This window comes from Macrobrachium rosenbergii, chromosome 50, assembly GCF_040412425.1.
Source record: "Macrobrachium rosenbergii isolate ZJJX-2024 chromosome 50, ASM4041242v1, whole genome shotgun sequence".
Classification (NCBI taxonomy): domain Eukaryota; kingdom Metazoa; phylum Arthropoda; class Malacostraca; order Decapoda; family Palaemonidae; genus Macrobrachium; species Macrobrachium rosenbergii.
The window spans coordinates 15,387,354-15,393,362 of record NC_089790.1 but is presented as its reverse complement, the minus strand read 5'-3'; the positions used below and the strand labels follow the sequence as shown (position 1 = coordinate 15,393,362).

The following is a 6,009-nucleotide window of genomic DNA, read 5'->3' as shown; positions in this document are numbered from 1 at the left end:
TAAGGTGTTAACAAAACCGTGAACAACATTCAGAGGTAATATCTCATGTCTGTTCAACAAGACTGCCAGATGGCCAGCCACATTAATTAGCTGGTGTGCAGTTTTCTAATTGCAAACCTCAGGCTACACTTATGAGAGTCAAGAGTTATGCTTCAGTGATTGGTTGAACTATCTGATAGCATAAACCAAGCAATGGCAGTAAGCCCCATTAAGAAATTTTCACAAAAAGTTTTGTCAAATTATTCACTTTAGAAGTTAAGATGGTATGAATTAGCTGATGTAAAAGTGTTTATAATAATAATTCTTGTTCATACTCATATATTACACTTCATGCATGTGCACACATATAATTGAAGATACTTTATAAGAAAACAAACCCAAACTAGAACTCGAAGGACAGGAAGAGGTTAGCAAGCAGAAGAATATAACCTCAACCCTCTTGCTGAACTGATGAAATGAGGGGGAAAAGTTATATCAGGGACAAATATGGATACAAGAGTGGCCTAAAGGGTCTACTCATTTGCCTGATTTTTTGGATACAAGAGTGGCCTAAAGGGTCTACTCATTTGCCTGATTTTTTGAATTTTTAATGACTCAATTAAATTTTATCATTGGAGGCTAACTATTGAAGCCAAACCAAGGTGAGTCAAAAGTTTTAAACTTGCTTGTCTGGTTAAGAGTCCAGAAGCAAATACCAACAAAATGGAAGACTAACATATCCTACAGAAAAGGTTTTTTCTTGATTGTGTTGTAGGATAGGCATCTGGACTACCCTTGGCAATATGTGGCCAGAAGTTGTTTTTTCGCTTAAAAATGAGAGCCGTTTTTTGTTTATTGAGAGAATAGTAGTTGTTGCTTAACTATGAAAATTTGGCATAAGGAATACCTATCAGAAAATATGCATAAAATTTGTGTTCTCTATCTAAATGGGTATTACATTTAATATTAGAGAAGAGAAAAAAAACTGGAATCGTCCTTGCATTTAGTTTGGGAGTAAGAATTTGTCATCAGCCTTTGATAGGTGCTCTTTCATGATAGGTAGGAACCATTGCTGCTTGCTGCAAAGGTCATACCACCAGTTAATTTCACAAGTTCTCATTGATCGATTTCAGCTCACACTGACTGAAGAGCCATTTCAAAGGCATAACTAATCGAATACTACTACTAGTAGGATACTACAAGGTGTTGGTGTACTTAAATCGCTGAATGCGATTCCAAATATTTCCCCGACCTTCTAAACTACAAAACCTGGATTGGAAAGGTGAGAATTCCCAATATTTTGCAATCAGAAACTGTACTATATTGATAAACTTTACCTTTTTAAGATCAGTTTCTGGTCTGATAGTGGTGCAAGGAGAGGAAGGAAATGGAAGTGCCTTTGCAACGGCCACATCTAAAACGAAACAAACGTTAAAGCGTGCCTATTATCCACAGAAGACTTGACAGAAAATTCATTCTTTTCGCTCCATAACATATCTGTATACTATAATTAAAAATTACTATGGGAAATACGCTTTCGTTGCGATGCCAGATGATATAAACAAATAAATTAATTGATATGGAGGTTTACTGAAGGCGTGACGAAACTATTCCAGTAACTCTTGAAAGACAACAGGCAATCTATTTTTATTTCACTATCTATAGCCTTTAACAATGGAAAACGAGCTTCCTTTTACAACAAAAGTATTTATTATTATTATTATTATTATTATTATTATTATTATTATTATTATTATTATTATTATTATTATTATTCATGCTCCCTCTGTTTTCCTCTTCTTCTTCCCGAGATCGGTGGTAAACAGAACCGTTTGGTAACTTTGCAAACAAACCAATTCTTTGTGACTTTCCAAGTTTCCAGATCGTTAATTGGACCAAAAGAAACTCTAAAACAACAACAACAACAACAACAAAGATTAAGAAAGAGGAAAACTGAAAACACGATGGCCAACGGGAAATGAAGGGAGATACGAGATAACAAAAAGTAATAGAGTCATCGCTCTGTTGCAAGAGCTGTTTTGGGAGAATGTCGAATTTTTTTTTTTTTTTTTTTTTTTGTACTGTATAATCTATCCTATACTTTATTCATCCAGTTTTTTGGCATCTCCGACTAAGAGAGAAAACTCGCTAAAATGCGGTGTCCGTCTATAAATCACCACATCTGTTCGACAACGAATCTGTTTTCAATTCGTCATAACATTACTCATGTGAATTAAGACTTAAAATTATTATTATTATTATTATTATTATTATTATTATTATTATTATTATTATTATTATTATTATTATTATTATGTGGAAATGAGAAATTCATCAAAACAGTAAACTGTGCAAGCAATATCCCATTCTGTAGGCCTACCGTCAAGATAAAGTTCAGGAGTAAATTAAATTTATATAAATTTCATCTTAAACATTCATGTCTAAACGTTGTAAACTTTCATATTAATGCATAAAATTTCATATTTATTCATATTCATCTTTCCCATAAACAGAAACAATACTCCGTGTGGACGCTATTCGCTATGCGTGAACTGGCGTAAATACTAAGTTTGTATTAATAAGCTTTAATTTTCGTTCTCAGGTCTCTGTATGACGTCAGGCTGTCACGAGAAACACTTGATTTAGGCAAGAAACTATTGTGCTTTTTATACCAAAGCAATGTAAATATTTAAATTAAGTATAAGCAAATGCTATAGTATAAAAATATTAATTTTGTTCAGTATTAATTCCTCAACGTAGGAGGATCTGAAACAGAATTATAATGTTTTCAAGGGATTTCATGACAATAGTTTTGGCAATACACAAAATGGCTACTCTCAAGGCGATAAACCAAACAAGATTGCCAACAAAAGTCTAATATACTTCGTATTATTATTGACAAGTAGATGACAATTTTGAGGTACATGAAACTGACAGCAATTTTTAAACAAGTTAGTTAGTTTTAATCTTGAGAAAGACGGCATAAAGTGCCATTTATCTTCAGCACGTCTACTTTCAAATTTCGTAAAGGTTTGAATTCTGGTTGCAAGGGCCACCGAGTGAACACAGTGGTTCATTTCATTCTCTCTAATTTACAACCTCCTACTAAAGAATGAGATACTTCTGCTGAAGAAGACAAAGGAACAGCTACAGTATAGGAGACTAAACCAGTGGGGGGGTTACCATATAAGGAATCATAACTCTTCTTCACTGCCTCCACCACGTAAGGTTCTGCTCCTGAGTCTCTCCAAGCATGCCAGGAAGCTTGCAATTGGCCATCCACCAGAACCTGAGGGTTGAACTTATCCCCGAAAGAGATAATACAAGACTTGTACCAATATATCCTCCCTTATCACCTTAACCTGTGCAGCATAAGCCTTTATTACAGATAGGAGCATAAGTGTTCTCACTTCTTCCAAACCGAGTTAATGTAAGCATAAGAACATTAGCCTGCAGCATCAGAAATGAGTTAAAAACGAACACTCTTCCTTGCTAAAATCCCGCTGGCGCCAAAAACCCTTGAAGCTGGCTTCACAAACTCCCTAAGCTGGCGCTCAACCTCTCTAAGCTGATGCAGAGAAGAGGCAATATACTGAGCAAAAGTTCAATAAAAGAAAAAACTTCAACAATCTAAACTGAGACCCCATTTCAGCATGTCCAAAGAATTTGTCAGTCTCAAATTTGTCTCTTCACAGGAAAGAGAAAAGAAAGTGAATCTTCTACCGATGACAGTTTAAGTGCTGATTAAGTGCCAGTATCACAAGATGCGGTACTCCATGAATTCACATAAAAAAACCAGAAGAAAAGCCCTGGCAGACCTAAAGGGAGCTTTGTGCACCCGAATATGGGTTCTCTTCTCAAAATACTTCAAGGGAGCCAAAATACTCGAAGACAAGCAAGACCTATCCTCTTTGTAGCCTCTTTCCTCAACTAAATGAGGATACAGCGTACTGCAACACTCCAGCAAACGCCAATCAAACCAAAGGAGATCCTCTGATTCAAACTCTTCTTCCGCCAGAGGGTGACATGAGGAGACAGCTGGCGATAGGAGGCAACAGCAGCCGAGTGAAAGAAAATGAGGCGCCAAAAGGAAATGGGAAATGTTGGGAGGCGGGGGAAGAGGAGTTACGATGACATCAGAATAAATAAAGCTCGCTACAGACACATTTTTAAATAAAACTGTCTACATATACCTATATAATTAGTCCTATCGGTGCTAACAACCTCATACTAGGTGTCGATGATGGCAGAAGTTGTATACATAGCGAAGATTAATGTTTACTAAAACAATCTTTCGGCTAAACGCATTATATGAGACTATGAGCTTGAAAAACAGAGGCAGGTGACAGAGGGCACAGATCCACATTGTCCCAAGAACCGAACCAGTTCCCTGGGAGAGGCAGGGAAGTCCTAGGCTTGGGCTACAGACAGGCACGGGCACCGACACCTTATCTCTTATAAGGGAATGCGAAAATGATCGCACACTATGGGGGTACCCACACCGGTTCCCTAACCAATTCAGACAAACTTTGTACTGACCAAAATAAGGTTTATGTCCTGTTCTAAATTCTCAATACGCTTTTTCTGAACTGAAAGGAGAGTGGAAGGCGAAGCTAAAGAGGAAGCCTCAGTACTTACTAAAGCATTAGCAATGGAAAAGCCTAGACTGAGTATGGATAACTACAGACAAAGGACCTGGAGAAGGGGGAGAAATGACAGGTTGATAACCTGACCTAACTAGCCTAATTGATTTGGTAATCTAACTGCTTCCCTTCTCTTCCTATACTAACAAACTTAAGCAGAAAGTCCTTTGAAAATCCCTACTTCTTAGCCTTGATTCCAGTGGAGGCATCCTTAGGAAAAATAAATATACATTATCGTGATAGCAGCAAACAGCCACGAAATACCAACAAGCACCTATACACAATGGTGGCAAGGAGAATTCTGACAAGAGCTAAAACATTCAAAATACACCTGGTGGAGAACAGGTGTACTAGACAGTCATCCATGCAACCATTCGATTTTTTATTTAAATGCCGGCTTGCCTATCAGCATGGAGATATAAGCTAACTTTAACAGTAGGTATGATTCATCCCAAATAAATGACTTTAACCAGGTAGCCAAGAGTTGATCACAGTAATATGAAAAAAATGTATCAAAGTGGAAACAAACTGATGAACCACTGACAAATAAGAGAATCTTATTAGTAAACAATGCAAATGTTCATATTAGGTGTTTATAACTAGCGCTTTATACAGTACAGGTAGGAAAAAATTCTAACTGAATAACATCTTCAAGGGCTGTCCAGGGATCTGGAGTGGGAGAGCAGAACACCAGGAGCTTTCAGTTTACCCATGTGAAGAATGGGTCGATCACTAGTGTTCCCCGAACCTTGAAAAGTTTTTCTGCTATTTGGGTGTGGAGGGATCACTCTTCTAAAACATTTTGCTTGCAAGGAATGTACCTGTAAGAGCCCCAACGCTGCCTCTTCCAAACACGTCTGTGTTCGTCAATCGTCATCATTGAAGTGAACAGGACAAAGCAAGCGTCTCGTTTTCTTTTTCTACAGGAATGCGATTTCAACCATACAATATTTCCGTCTGTTTCTCCCTAACCATTGTTGTCTCGATTTATGTACAATCACCACTACTTGCATTGCCATGCAAGCATTCTAATCATGTACTCAATGTTCCAACGAATCTTCTGTATCAAACTGTATGTGTGTTTCTGTTTGTGAAGACGCCAAACGTCTCTCCATTTTACATATATTATGCTACTGCATTGTATTCATTAATCTGTATTGAATCTCATGCAATTGGCCATATGTAGAATTTCATGGCCTTTCCACTGATGTATGTTTCATCACTATGTTAATCATGTCTCTTGATATCGCCATCTGTTTGTCTGCCAACAAACACAGATGTCTGAATCTTTTATCCCTGTTTTACTTGTCTGTGTGTAGACGCTACATTGCCGCTCGCACGCGTCAATAACATCTTCGAAGATTCTGTACATTTATCTCAGTAAGGA

General features: G+C 37.3%; 1 protein-coding gene across 1 annotated transcript in view; it reads right to left on the bottom strand.

Annotated features, from left to right (window-relative positions):
- Positions 1-6,009, bottom strand: part of LOC136832660 (uncharacterized) — a 38,703-nt gene that overhangs the window by 29,210 nt on the left and 3,484 nt on the right. The gene's annotated exons all lie outside the window — the stretch shown is intronic.